Genomic DNA, 16,910 nt, shown 5'->3' on the forward strand with positions numbered 1-16,910 from the left:
TACAACATTTAAGGATAACGTAAAATCCAGCAATGGTGAAGCTTTCAAGGGAAAATAAACTTTTGCAGTATTAATTATCACCTAACAATGGAGAGGTTTGCTTTCATTATTGACCTCATGAATTCCAAAATACTGTCATGATTAAAAACGTATGATATACTTCACTTCGAAAGAACACCTTATTTCTTTTGAGAAGTGATACTTCATCATGGTGTTAGCAATAACAAAATCAAAGACAATCTAAGCCTTTGCTATTTTATTGACTTGATATGATGATCTATATATTTGAAGTTCCTTATAGTTGAAGGTTGTATATGTTGGTTACCGAATAGGAAGAGAAAAGTTTTGATAGAAAATGGAAGCGCCATATCAAAATGGAAGGATCAAATAACGTGGAATAAATATCTAACAATGCAAGGTGATCAATATTAATTTTCCATATAAACTCTTGATGATCCCATGAAGTTTTTGTATTTATATATTATTTCGATTCAAACACACATCATGTTTTCATCTAAAACAATCGTGTAGAGATGTATGAACATATTGGACGGACGTATGTACATATACGATTTGAAATTTTTTTGAGCAGTATAATAATATTTATTTGCCTCCATTTAATTATTAAATTTGACTCTATAATAATTTTTTACTCAATTTTTGGTACTTCATAGTCAATTTAAAAATTTCATATTAGATATTATTAGAATGACCAATTCTTAATTTAAATAAAATTTGTGTTTTTTCTTAGAAATCAACTCGAAAAAGTGTTATTTATTTTTTTTTATATTAGTTTTAATTTTTTTTTAACAACTACACTAATTGAAAGAACTTTTTCAACTATGAATCTCAATAAGAATTGACTTCTAATTGTATAAGAAGTAAATTTCTAAATAAATATTTACTTATATATATGTAAAAGAAATACTACACATCCAAGTCTTTTATGAACTAAGTCTAACTAAGTTAAACAATAAAATTTAAAATAATATTAGTCAAAACTGATTTTTGTTGTTTTAGACAAATTTGATTGTATTTGGTTAATAAAAAATATGAATATGTAGCATTATGCTATATAAAAAGACAGATATTTATAATGGTAAAGTATATTTTTTGTCCCCAAAATTTGGCAAAAGTTTTAAAAATATCCCTAAATTTTATTTTATTTCAATTTTATCTCAAAAGTTTTCGATTTGCATCAAATATACCCTCAGAGGATAAATTTTCAAAAAATTTAAGATCAATATAACAATAATGCATGAAAATTATGCTTGATTTGCTTGTGTTGAGGGGTTGTTCTTATGAAATTGTTGTTGAATCGATCTTACATTTTTTGAATAATTAGTCGTCAGGGGTATATTTGATGCAAATCAAAAACTTTTGGAACAAAATTGAAACAAAATAAAACTTAGGGATATTTTTGAAACTTTTGTCAAACTTTAAGGACAAAAAACATACTTTACCCTATTTATAAATGATTATTTTAGTATTTTAATTTGTAAAATGAGATATTATAAAAACTAATCATGTTATATTTACATCGAAAATAACTATCTGTGTAATACACATTAAAAATAAATTAAACAATACATATATTTATATACGAATACATAATGATTAATAAATAATTTGATAACTAATTTTTATGTATACATAATATTTTTATTATAAAAATTATTATATATATATATATATATATATATTTATTTATTGCCCCCACTATCAAAATTTTTTAAATCCGTCACTTACATATATCGATGGTAAGACTAGGATATAAATAATTAAAGTATTTATATATTAAATTAATAAAATTTGCAATGTTTTTTAATATTATATATATTCTCATAATTATTAAGAAGATTACTAATTTGGTAGCACATTAAATATTTAAACCTTGAATATTGAGTTTGTTTTATTTTACATATTATCAATCAAATAACTGATGATAATCCAATAAAAAATCTAATCCGATAAAAGTGTTCGTATCCTCCTCTTTTACACATTGGTATCACTTTTTTTTTGTAGAAGTTGATGGTGATGTAGCTCCCCTTTCCCTTGAGTTCGGCCAATTGAAGTTGTAAGAGGCATATAAAAGAGCCTAGTAGCGAAAACGACACAAATGTCTAACACAAGAACAATATGGAAGCACTCACAACACAATATAGCAGCAACTATAACAAGCAAATATAGCAAGTAAATTAATAACAAGAACACACCAAGATTTTAACGTGGAAAACTCCCTCAATGTGAGAGGTAAAAACCACGGGTTGTCCAAACCAATAAAATAGCTCTACTATAATCAAATGAGGTACAAGAGAGTCTCAAACAAAGAACAAAAACGTGCAAATAACCAGCCAAAATATCAAAGCACCAAAGCTCATAAATGAGAAGCAAGAAGATGAAATATACCCAAAAAATAGAGCTTCTGTCGAAGCCAATTTCTCCCTCTTCAGACCTCCAATTAATATCTCCACCGTTCAGAATGAAGAACAAGATGTGATGAATCTACAGTCCAAATTTCACATCAATCCAACGGTGAAATCATGTGAAATTTTCGTTCAAAGATTGCTGCTCTGTGTAAAAATGGGAAACCTAATTTCTCTCTTGCGAAGCCAATTTCTCCTACTGCAAACCTCCAATCAACATCTTCACCAACCAGAATGAAGAACAAGATGATAGAAACACGCAGTTTAAATTTCAAACCGATCCAACGGTGAACAACTGAGAAACTGCCATTTAAAATTTACTGATTTGGTCAAAAATGGAAATTCTGTTTTCCCCCTTCTTCCTCTCTTTTGGTGGCTACTCTCTTTCTCTCAAAAGACCTCAAAAAACTGAATGAGGGTTGTGACACTAGGGTGCAAGAATACACTCCCAAAATATTGGGCTTGGGCCTCACAAAGGAAAGAAAAAACCCAACAAATCTCCCCCTTCTCGACTAGGTGGAGGCCCTCGCCATTCCAGCGATCAAACAGCATGTTTCAAACTTTTCTCTTGACAATGCTTTTGTCATCATATCAGCACCATTGTCATCAGTGTGAACTTTCTCAATTTCCAACAACTTGGAATCTAACACATCCCGTATCCAGTTATACCTAACATCAATGTGTTTAGATCTTGGATGAAAAGTAAAATTCTTGGCAAGATGAATAGCACTTTAGCTATCACACAACAACACATAACAGTCTTGCTTGAAACCAAGTGCTGCAAGAAACTTCTTCATCCACAATAACTCTTTACATGCTTCAGTTGTTGCAATAAACTCTGCTGACTGCCATGAAATAGCTCCCCTTGCAAACTTGACCAAATAACCTGAAGTAGACTTTCGAGAATCAATATCTCCTATTATGTCTGCATCAGTAAAGCCAACTAGCAAAGGTTTCTCACCACCAAAACTCAAACTCAAGTTAGTTGTACCTTTGAGATATCTCATAATTCATTTAACAGCATTCCAATGTTCTTTACCTGGATTAGAGAGAAAACGACTCACAGTACCAACCGTATGAGCAATGTCTGGTCTAGTACACACCATAGCATACATCAAGCTTCCAACAGCTGAGGTATAAGGAATTTCATCCATTGCTTGTTTCTTCTCATCAGTGGTTGGACACTGCTTGGTGTGATGATTAGATTTTTGACGGTTTAGAATTCACAAATGAATTCTCGTTGCAAGTATAGTTTCTAAACCAATCACTAATCCTTTCATACAAAAAGTTGTTTGTCACTAAAACAAACCCCTAAATTTATAAACCGAAGTATTGGACCTCGGGTCGTTCTCCCTATGAATTGTAATGAAGTGTCTTGTTATTGGTTGTGAATTATATTTGGGGTTTTTAAGCTTTTGGACAAGAAATATAAATGGCAAAGAAAATAAACTAACAACTAACAAAGCTCTTGGCAAGATATGAGAACTAGAAGTCCTATCCTAGTTATCCTTCTTAATTGTGATGAGAATTGTTCATTGCTACCACTTAGTTAACCCTTACTAAAGAAAGGAAAGTCAAGTGGATGAATTGACTTGAGCCACAAGTCCTAGCCAACTCCCAAGGAAAGACTAGCTTTAGTGCACTCCAAACCAATTAGCAATCTCTCCAATTATCAATCAACAAAGGAATTAGATAACTCAAGTGTCACTAATTACTCTACCTAGGCCAAGAGGAACAAAATCTATACTAAAACTAAAAGAGACATTTCAACAAACACATAAAGTGCAATAGAAGTAATCATTATTAAATGCAAGAATTAAAGGAATCTACAACTACAAAAACAAGAGATCAACAATAGAAAAGCAAAGAAGACACATTTAGTATGAATTACCTCTTATTGAATTGGAAGAATGTAGAAGGAACAATACTAGATCTACAACAAAATATAAGAACAACATAAAGGAAATTACAACAAAAGAGTGGAAGAAGAATGAATGTAACTACAAGGAATTGAGATGTAGAAGTAGAAGAAAGCAAAGATTAAAATCTAGATCTAAGAACCAAACCTAATCCTAATCCTAATTCTAAAGAGAAGAGAGAGCTTCTCTCTCTAGAAACTAACTCTAACTACTAAACTAAACTAATGGTTAAAAGTTAGTTGATTCCTCTTCAATCCTTGGCTTAAATAGCATCAGAAATGAGTTGGATTGGGCCCACAAGGCTTCTAAAATCGCTGGCCACATGTTGCATTAAGTGGGTCATGTGCCACCATCGGCACGTCCGCGTACCGTGCATGTGCGCGCCCCTATGCGCGATGCAACTATGGCAAATCTTATATCGTTTCGAAGCCCCAGATGTTAGCTTTCTAACCCAACTGAAACCGCATCATTTGAAATTCTGTAGCTCAAGTTATGGTCGTTTAAGTGCGAAGAGGTCGGCTTGACAGCTTTCTGGTTCTTTCATTTCTTCATGAGTTCTCCAACTTTTCATGCTTCTTTCTTCATTCTCTTGATCCAATCTTTGCCTCCTAAACCTTAAATCACTTAACAAACATATCAAGGCATCTAATGGAATCAAGGAGAATTAGATTTAGCTATTTTAAGACCTAAAAAACATGTTTTCACTCTTAAGCACAATTAAAGGAGAAGTTATAAAACCATGCTATTTCATTGAATAAATGTGGGTAAAAGGTCATAAAATCCCTTAAATGAAGCATAAGATAAACCCTACAAATGGGGTTTATCATGGTGCTCAACTTAAAATGAGGAGTAAAAGAACTAGCAACACATTTGGCATCATTCATGCCAAACCTTTGAAGCACATTCTTTATGTACTTCTCCTATGACAAATAAAGCTTCTTGGAATCTCTATAACGAGTAATAGTCATGCCCAAAATCTGTTTGGCAGGACCCAAGTCCTTCATAGCAAAGAACTTGCTCAACTGTTTCTTTAACTCATTAATCCTCAAAGCATTCTTGCCCACAATCAAAATATCATCCACATAAAGCAAAAGAATGATAAAACTATCATCAGAAAATTTTTGCACAAATACACAATGATCTGAAGTTGTCTTACGGTAACCATGCTCCCATATAACAGATTCAAACTTCTTGTACCACTGTCTTGGAGCTTGCTTCAACCCATAAAGACTCTTCTTAAGCTTGCACACAAAATCTTCCTTTCCTTTAACAACAAAGCCCTCCGGTTGCTCCATGTAGATCTCCTTGTCTAAATCACCATGAAGAAAAGCTGTCTTCACATCTATTTGCTCAATCTCCAAATCAAGAGACGTTGTTAATCCAAGCACAGCACGAATGGATGACATCCTCACAACAGGAGAAAATATCTCCTCATAATCAACACCTTTTCTCTGGCTAAAACCTCTAACAACCAATCTAGCCTTATATCGAGGCTTAGAATTGTGTTTCATTCTTGATTCTGAATACCCATTTGTTCTTCCAAACTCGCATACCCTTCGGTAACTTCACTAACTCATAGGTATCATTCTCAAGCAAGGACTTTATTTCTTCTTGCATAGCTTCAAGCCATTGAGTTTTGCTTTCATCTTCAACAGCCTCTCCAAAGCATTCAGGTTCTCCCCCATCAGTCAACAAAATAAACTCATGTGGAGAATACCTTAATGAAGGCTTTCTCTCTCTTGTAGACCTTCTAAGTGCATTTGCAGGAATTTCCAAAGTTGGTTGTTCATCTTGATTGTTATCACCAACTTCATCAAGTATCAGATCAACTGTTCCATCTTCACGTGCACTTGTATCATGCTCATTATTTTGAGCTTCAACTCTACCATCTTCTACCATAGGCATAGAGGGAGTAATATCCAAGTCAAAAAAATCATCACCAGGTTGAACCATTGGCTTCTCCGTATTATTAACATCCTTCAATGTTTGGTCTTCAACAAAGACAACATCTCTACTCCAAATCACCTTCTTGCTAACAGGATCATAAAACCTATAACCAAACTCATCCATACCATAGCCAATAAAAATACACTGCCTAGTCTTTATATCAAGCTTAGATCTCTCATCTTTAGGAATATGAACAAAAGCTTTACATCCAAAGACTCTTAAATGATCATAAGAAATATCTTTACCTGACCATACCTTCTCTGGCACTTTAAATTGCAAGGGAACACATGGTTTCTGGTTCAAGACATGAACAACAGTGCTCAAAGCTTCACCCCAAAAGGATTTTGCCAATCCAGATTGTGACAATAAGCACCTAACTCTTTCAACCAATGTTCTGTTCATCCTTTCAGCCAAGCCATTCAACCGAGGAGTCTTCGGAGGAGTCTTCTGATGTCTTATACCATGCTCTTTACAATAAGTATCAAATGGACCTGAGTATTCACCACCATTATCAGTACGAATGTATTTCAACTTCTTCCCAGTTTCTCTTTCAAGAGAAGCTTGAAATTGCTTGAACACATTCAAAACTTGATCTTTGCTCTTCAAAGTGTAAACCCATAATTTTCTAGAATGATCATCAATAAAGGTTACAAAATAGATAGACCCTCCAAGTGTTCTTGTCTTCATCGGTCCACATACATCAGAATGTACCAAGTCAAGTATCTCCGACTTCCTTGAAGGTGGATGGCTCTTGAAAGAAACCCTATTTTGTTTCCCAGCAAAGCAATGGTTGCACTTTTGCAAAGCAACCTTACAACCAGATAAAAGATTCCTCTTGGATAACATATTCATGCCCTTCTCATTCATATGACATAATCACTTATGCCATAAATCAGTTTCATCAACAAACTCAGCAGCATTAACAACATCTTTCACAATCTTTGCTTGAGTTAAATAAAGAGTAGAGTGTCGAGTACCTCTAGCAACAACCATGGAACCCTTGGTGAGCTTCCAAATATCACGAGAGACTGAGCTATCCAAGTCTTCATCACACAACTTACCAACAGAAAGTAAATTCAACCGAATATCTGGAACATGCTTCACATGCTTTAAAGTCAACTTGGTACTGTTGGAGGTTTCTAAGCAAACTTGTCCAACACCGGCACATTTTGCAACACCTTGATGAGCCATTTTTACATCACCAAAATCACCAGGAGTATAAGACGTAAACAAATCCCTCCTAGATGTAACATGAATAGAAGCACTACTATCAATCACCCAACTAGTGCTATTATCAACAAGGTTAACAGATTCAAACTCCTCAACAACAAGAAAATCATCATGAGTTACATTAACCTTGTCTTCCTTGCTACCATCATCTTTATTTGTGCTCTTGTCTTTACTTGCCTTGGCTTTCTCCTTCTTTAGCTACCAACAAAATCTCTTCACATGTCCCTTTTGATCACAATGATGACACTCAATATTCTTATACTTTTCTCGAGACTTGCTTCTGCTTTGATCTCGACTTTTGTTTCTCCCCTTAGACTCAGAAACAAGAACATCTGAATATGTAGTCGATGTACCTTGTGACTTTCTTCTCATCTCTTTATTCAAAATACTGCTCTTGGCAAGATCCATAGAGATTACACCATCAGGAGCAGAATTAGACAATGACATTCTGAGAATTTCTCACGAGTCTGGTAAGGAGCCAAGAAGTAACAATCCTTGAACCTCTTTATCAAACTTGATACCCATAGAAGATAACTTATTCATAATTCCTTGGAAATTATTCAAGTGATCTATCATTGATGTCCCATCTGTATACTTCAAAGCCAACAACTGCTTGATCAAAAACATCTTATTATTCCCAGTTTTTCGAGCATACAACTGTTCAAGTTTAATTCAAAGGGTCCGAGCATGTGTCTCTCCAATAATATGGTTCAACACATTCTCATCAACCCACTGCCTAATATATCCACAAACTTGTCTATGCAACAAAGTCCAATCATCATCAGATTTATCATTAGGCTTCTCTGTACCAAAAACTGGTTGATAAAAATTTTTGACATAAAGCAAATCTTCCATGTTTAACTTCCACAAATCATAATTATGACCATTAAGAGTGATCATCCTACTAGTATTAGTATTAGCTTCCATTGTTCACAGAATCACAAGCCTAGAAAAATACCAACAAGCTCAGATACTAGTATGAAAGAGCCTAACAGCAGAAACGACACAAATATCCAACACAAGAGTAATATGGAAGCACTCACAATACAATATGGCAGCAACTATAACAAGCAAATATAGCAAGTAAAGCAATAACAAGAACACACCAAGATTTTAACGTGGAAAACCCCTCAATGTGAGAGGTAAAAATCACGGGTCGTCCAGACCAATGAAATAGCTCCACTATAATCAAATGGGGGTACAAGAGAGTTTCAAACAAAGCACAAAAATGTGCAAATAACCAGCCAAAATATCAAAGCACCAAAGCTCATAAATGAGAAGCAAGAAGATGAAATATACCCAAAAAATAGAGCTACTATCGAAGCCAATTTCTCCTTATGCAGACCTCTAATTAAAATCTTCACCGTTCAGAATAAAAAACAAGATGTGAAAAATCTACAGTCCAAATTTCACGTCAATCCAACGGTGAAATCATGAGAAATTTCCGTTCAAAGATTGCTGCTCTGTGTAAAAATGAGAAACCTAATTTCTCTATTGCGAAGTCAATTTCTCCTACTGCAAACTTTCAATCAACATCTCCACCAACCAGAATGAAGAACAAGATGATAGGAACACGTAGTTTAAATTTCAAGCCGATCCAACAGTGAACAATTGAGAAACTGCCATTTAAAATTTACTGCTTTGGGCAAAAATGAAAATTCTGTTTTCCCCCATTTTTCTCTCTTTTGGTGGCTACTCTCTTTCTCTCAAAAGACCTCAAAAAACTGAATTAGGGTTGTGACACTAGGGTGAAAGAATACACTCTCAAAATGTTGGGCTTGTGCCTCACAAAGGAGAGAAAAAACCCAACAGCATAGACGATTTCTGACGTTTTCTTTTTCAGCAGCTCAGTTAAAAAGCTTCTCCAAAATTTTTGTTGTTTTTATTTCATACGGAGGTAAGATTTGGTAATTTTATAATAATTAAATATAAATTTGATAAGTAAATGTTGACTTGATTGATTATCGTTTAAGTTTGATTAAGTTTATGTTGAATTTTTATTAAATTATTGTTGTTTACTTGAGATTTTGGTTCGGCTATGTATGAATAGCCAGTTGGGGTATTTTGATTATTTTGGAGCTGTTGTGATGTGGTATTTCAAGATAAATTTGATGAATTTTGATGGCTACGAGATTAAATTAAAAGCTGTAAAAAATTAGTTATTGAAACCTGATGGGTTTAGAAAATTTGAAATTACGGTGATGATCAAACATTATTAAAATTGTTAATTAGAAATATTGTTAATATAATTTGTGATTCAAATTGGTGGTTTAATGTTGCTGTTAGTGTGCAGATTTTGGTAGCGGGTCAAAAATAACATAAGCCCAATGTGATGAGAAAATATTCAGCCTTGTGCAAAAAACTCTATATGATATGTGGCTGAATTATTTAATTGGTTAGCAAGATGAATTGGGCCAGAAAACTTTTGAGTAGCCCAATACAATGCTTCCATTGGATCCAACAATTTGTTGGTCCGAAATTGAAGAAGAAAAGAAAGGAAATGGAGCATGATGAGTTCGGTTACCCACTCCCCTTTGGAATGGAATTCAAAGTGAATTCAATTGGTTTAATTACATGCATTAGTAACAGAAAAGAGAAAATTCAAATTGATTTGATTGTTTTTAATGCTTCACACGTTACTATGCATAGGAAATTGGAAGGGATTTAATTTGGTTTAATTTCATTAATTGCTTCCAAAGTTTTCTACTTTTTTCTTTCTCCTCTCTCTCTTCTTCGGTCATGTCAACAGGAAAGAAGAAGGTAAAAGTTATCAGAGAAATCATGAGAGGAGCTAAGAAGAAGCAAAAGGCTAGGGTGATTGCCTTTGAGAAAAGAAGATCTACAGCATGGCGTGGCTTTTGTTCATCCAAGACAGAAGGTAGCTACTGTAGCTACGTGGAGGAAGAAGTAAAAATGGAATAGATGGAACTGTCAAGGATCAAGAGTTCATCAAGGGTCAGAATTCTTTTTTGGGGACAAAGTCAAGATGGAAGGCTCACATTGATGAAGTTTGATGAGAAGGGATGAGAGAGAGGTACATGCATGTTGATTTGCTTTCAGTTTTCCCTCTCCTTTCTCTCTGTCAGAACCGGATTTGTGTTGGAGAAGAAGATTGGTGGCTTGGTTGAACCGGTTTCAACCTTGGAAGCTTCCCCTTCTATAATAAAGGTGAACGACCAAGGGTTGAGACAAGGAGAGAAAGCACAGAATTCTCATATCTACCCTAAGCTAACAGAAGTTCTTCTCCTTCAATGGGTTTCATTTTGTTTTCTTTTCTTTAGTTTTGTCTGTCTGAGTCGCATGGTGAAAAAGACAAAAAGAGTGAGTTTGTAAGAAAAAGCCAATGAGAGAAAAAAGGCAGAGAGTACAAAATTAAAGAAAAAGGCATAGATGTCTGAGAGTTCCTTTGTACATCTGTGTTGTGTTTCATGATCCTGTGGGGATTCCCTTGCAAGTTGGGTTATTAACACTTTGCAGTTGAAAATTTGGTAGGTGACCAAGTCAAGTTCAGTTTTGGGGATAGATTCTGGACTTATTCCAGATAGGAATGAGTAGTTCCTATGGAAGAATTTGTGTATGTAATCAAGCTGATTATAGTAAAATTCTGTCACAGTTGTGATGGAGACAAGATGTAGGTTGCATTGCACTTAGCAGCTGAACCAGGATACTTTTGGGTGTGATTCTCTCTTTCTCTTCTACTCTATTCCTGTTTCCGTTGTGTAGGAGACAAAATTGAAAAAATATCTCCTGACTGGTTACGAGACAAAAAAAAATGTCTCATGACTGGTTATGAGACAAAAAATTGAAAAATCTCCTGAGGCTATCTTAAAAGGCAGAAAGTAATAGAACCAAAAAAATGGGCTAAGATTCGACCTCCTTCTCTTAGCCACTGATTACCATCAAAACCGTTGAAAAACTAGTTAAAAATTAAGTAATTTTGATGAACTTTTGATGAGTTTGATTTGGTTTTTTGAAAAACACACGACCCTCATGTTTTGACTACTTTGTGGCCAAAATATAAATAAGAAAGAGTTTTGGGAATGGAAGTTAAATAAAAGAAAATTTCTGAGTTAAAATAGAATTTTTAAAAGTTTAATGATTAAAGTGTAATTTTTAAAAAGTTTGGGAGTCAAAATGAATTTTCAAAAGTTTTAAGAATTATATTAGTTGATTTTGAATTTTTAAAAAAATGATTTAATTTTAGAAGCAGTTGAATTTTGAGTTGGGTTGATTTTGAAAGATATTTAATATTAGGATTGGTTCGATTTTGTAAATGATTTTGCTGTTGAAAATGGTTTGGATGGGACCCGAGAAGGATGGCAAGATCCGAGTTTTAGGGGAGGTGCTTCTGAAATTTTTAGAAGAATTTTGAGAAGTTTTATTTCAGTTAATTTGGATTGAAGAATTGTTTTATTTTATTTTGATTTATTTAAGAAAAGAATGAATTATGTTTAAGTTTAAATGATTTGGTTATCGCTCCCCTCAAATTCTAGAGGCCTTGCGGATGGATTTAACAAATAAATGATGATTCTTTTGTCTTTTGAAAGAAGAGTTGAGTTTGCAAAGAAGATTTGGTTTAAGTGAAATAGTTTTGAAGGTTTTTGGAGAATGTCACAAAGCGGAGATTTAAGTTTTGAATTATCGGGTAAGATGCAGTGGCGTTGTCCATTTGCTCAGATAGGGGATGAGGAAGAAGAATGATGAAAACTGTGTTTGAATCATAAAACTGAATAAATATGATAAATGAGGATGATTGATGATGAGTATGTCTGCATTTTCTCTCTGATTGTAAGGGTGACAGGGCAATTTCCTCTAATGGTGACAGGACACGTATTCCCTTTAATGATATTAAAGTATAACAGAGAGATAGTGTCCAGATTAGCTACCGGACATGTCAAGTTTGGCTATACAACCGACAAATGAGCTCATGCTCATTGGCCATAGGATAGACATGCATCATATTTGTTTGTGCATATTTATTTGTGAGTGTGTTTTCTGTGATTGTGGGTGTGCTATGTGATTGCTTAAATCCTGTGTCCTTTATTTGCTAAGTCTAAATGTATTCTACTACTTCTTGTTGTTGGCTATGGTAATAAAATGAACATAATTATACACTCCGATCCTACTAAGAATTCCCCAGTTCTTACCCCCTATTTTCACCCCCTTTCAACTACAGGTGCAAAGATTTAGTGCGGAGCTACAGGAATATAGAAGGGTATGTTTACAAGTTGGGTTGTTAGAATTTATTTTCCTCTTGCCTTGTTAGTTAGAGTTTTATTCAGAGGAGTAGGTTTTGTAATTGGTTTTGTATGTAATACTATAATGTATTATAAATATTAAGTATGTGAATATACGTTGTTTGTTCTTGTTGAAAAAGTTTTAAGTGTTTAGTGAAACTATTGGTAGATTTAAGCATAGAGGCTCATACCTTATTATTAAATATATAAAGTAATTTTAATACTTTTTGTTATCAGAATAACACAGCCGGAAGCGTAACATTATGATAGTGAAGGTGTTACAGAGTTTGCCGCTATGGAATAGTGAAGAAAAAGAAGAAGGAAAAGAAGAAGAGAAAAAGAAAAATGAAACAAGTGAAGAAAGCACACAAAGAGATTCAGTTTTAGAAGAAGAAGTGAAAAGGGTATCTGAAAGGGACGCAAAGTTAGGGTTTTTGAAGGATGTGAAGAATTTGAATTCGAATGCAAAAGAGAAGGTTGTTGAAGAGTTGAAGAGTGAGAGTGAAATGCAATCTATAATATTTATACGGTGCAAATCAAAACTGGAAAGAATTGAGTACAAGTTGGATCTTAAATAAATAGTAATTTTTGGAAGAAAAAGAAGGAGGAGGAGGAAGTTAAATTTCTATCATTGTTTCTTTTTAACACGTGATTGAAAATGCTTCTTTCTTTCAAATCTTTAGCATTATCCTAGATTCCTCCTCATTATTTGAGTTTGAAAATTTGAGTTTCCACTTTCACTGACAAATTATCTGAACCCCTTCTTTCAAGTTTTTGAAAAAAATTTGGATTTAATTCTTTAAGTCTCTGATATGCCAACTATTTTTGCTTTGCTAATAGAATCTACATCTAAAGTATCTGTAGGTAGTTTGCTCAAGGATCAATATTTCTATTCCCAAGATTTAATTTTGCATTTGTTTTCGGTAAAGAAGATGCACTAGATTTTTCATCATCTAAAGCACAAAAATATTTATTAGAAAGGAAGAAGAAGAAGTGTTAAGATTTATCAATGTAGACAGGGATTAAATTGGAGAATTATAATTAACAGCATAGCAATGGTAATAATACATCAGCAATCCACTTGCTGATTCATGCTGAAAATAGATAGAAAGTTATTCGGAGCTCAATTTGAGAATCAAATTAGTGCAATTAAAAATTAAAGAATAATATTAATGTACGGATCCGAAATCACTTTAAAAATTTTGTCAAATTTAATTTGAAAAATATATTAAAGAGATTAACATATTTACTCCTTAATCTGAATTTATCCATTTGATTATCATGCTTTTAAGATTAGAAAATAAATTATTAATTAATAATACAATAATTTATTTTTTTAATTTAAGAATAAATAATGATGTATAATTCTACTATAATTTGTACAATTTATGTTTGTTATAATTAATAATAAATTAGAATACTATCTTTTTTTAATAATATAATCATATATGTCTGTATCATTAATTAATTTAAAATATTAATGCACGCATTCTAATTTTAATAATATATAAATATTTTATTTTTCATAATCATATATTAATATACTTCTTCTTTCTATTAGTATAATACTTTTAAGAGTAAAAAATAAATTATTAATTAATGATATAATAATAAAAAAATAAAAATAAAGTCGTGTTCAATACATCCAAAAAAAATCTAAACTATCTAAAATAAATTATTGATTTTGAACCAAAAAAATTTGAAATATTATTTAATTCTTAAAATTTAATTTAAAAATTCTATTTAATAGACTAACATGTTTATTCTTTGGTTAGAGTATATGAATTTAATTATAATATTTTTAAATTAAAAAAATATTAATTATTGATAATAATATAATAACTTGATTATTTAATTATTTAAGAACAAATAATTATATACAATTTTATGTATAATTTAAATAATTTACCTTTAGTATAATTTATAATAAATTAAAATATTATCCTTTTCGTCTAATAATATAATCACATATATTCTTACCATTAAATGATTTAAAATATTAATATATATTCTAAATCAAATAACATATAAATATTATTTTTCTCATAATCATGCATTAATATCCACATTTCTGTCCTAATATTTGTTACTAATATTATATAATATATTGATATATGTAAAATATTCTATAAAACGGGATAATCATGACTTTAATCCAACAAATTTATTTTGTAACACGTTTGTACACCTGTCTAAATTAGAGGTATAACTATAAGAAAATCTTAATTCTCTAATTCACTTATAAATATTTTGTTTCTACTCCTTCGTTAAAGCGAACATTGTCTTTAGTTTAGCCCACTACCCGTTATAAAGTCTCTTCCTTATAAATGTCCACCAAATCTAACGTAGCCTTATCGTTATTATTTGTTCACTCATCATTCATTACTGTGTGAATGATATTATCAAAAATATTTTTTTAATGTGCATTACTATCCATTAGTGTATTTAGACTTACTAAAATTATAAATTATTTGAATGAAATTAAATAAAATATAAAATAAAAATTAAACTAATATAATACTATCTAAAATATTATATTGACGTATTAAGCAAAGTTTTAAAAATTAGACCGATTATCGAACCGTTTTAATCACTGGTTCATTGGTTTAACAAAAAAAAAAACTGTTTATAATAAAATAACAAATAAATTATAAATAAATATCCTAAAAAAAGTACAAACATCAAAATATTAACAATCAATCTTTAATGTCAGAAGAAATAATTAAATCACAATAACAATTACACAACAACACCACCAATAATTAAATCACAATAACACAATAATAAGTTACAAAAGAATAACAAACTTTTTCAAAATTAACAAAGATTATCAAAATTTCAAGTAGCATCACTACTTTCTTTGATTGATCTTAATTAAGGTGGTTGTTGTTCTTGAAGTAATTCGGATTATCTAAGAGTATGCTTTAAAAGAAGGGTACTTGAAATTTTCTATGCTTCCTCACTCTTGCATGACTCAAAACCATTGTGAAGCAAAGAAACAACTTTCTTGAACTTTAACACAGTTTCACCAGTTTCCACTATTAAATTTCTATTATGAACTTTATCCCTTGGTTGAGACAAAATACTAAGAACTCTATCTATCTATTTATTTATCTATTTAAGTTAATCAAAAACTCTCAAATCAGAAGCTAAACATGCCTTGATATTAAAAAAATATGAACATATGAGTTATCAACACAAAGTCACATATACCATACATTCAGTCATAAATGACATATAAAAAGACCCAAATATAAAAAATCTCATTTTTTTAATAGGAGTCACAAAAATAGAATTTTTAATGTTCAAGTCTCAAAATTCCATCAAAGGATGAAAACGGGTCAATTTTTTTTCTATTTTGTTTATGTTTTCTGTTGTTGGTAGAATAAACAAAGACCTTGGAATCAAAACTAACTAATAGAAGTTAGAAGAAATTGCAGCATATCTATATCTGCTTTAGAATATAAATAAAAATAAAAAATTCAACCCAATCTTATCTTCAATGAACCTAGGAAAAAAAGAATAAAAAAGCAGGAGTTGGAGAGCACGGACGGCAACTGAAATTGATGGACGGACGGTGGCAGTGGCTCGACGGATGGGCGGCGACAGTGGCTCGAAGAGAGGCTAGGGTTGGAGAAGAGGAAGTGACTGAAATCAATAAGTCATTCACAAAGTTAAAAATAGCAGTAGTCAATGGCGGAGCTTAGTTCAGACAACAGGGGGCCATGGCCCCCCCAAACTTTTTATAAAAAAATTAGTAGTATTTTTTCAAAAGATAAAAAATAGTTCAATTGGTTTAAATACTTTACTATAACTTAAAGTACTCAATAAGTTCAATAAACAACATTCTCTTTACCTTTAAGTTCAAATATAAAAAATTAGATATTTTTTATTTATTTAATTTAATATTATTTTATATTTTATTATTTATTTAATTTAATTATTTATATGATAAAAAATAATAAAATATTTAATAAATATTAATATTATTATATTTATATAAATTGATAAAAAATTCAATAAATATTATAAATTTTAATATTTGTCCCTCTAACTTCTTCTTTAAATATTCTACAGGATATATATTCAAATTTTTATATAAAATAATAATGAAAGATCAAAGAATTGATGCATTTTTAAAAGGAATGCTA

This window comes from Arachis stenosperma, chromosome 4 (assembly GCF_014773155.1).
Source record: "Arachis stenosperma cultivar V10309 chromosome 4, arast.V10309.gnm1.PFL2, whole genome shotgun sequence".
NCBI classification, from domain to species: domain Eukaryota; kingdom Viridiplantae; phylum Streptophyta; class Magnoliopsida; order Fabales; family Fabaceae; genus Arachis; species Arachis stenosperma.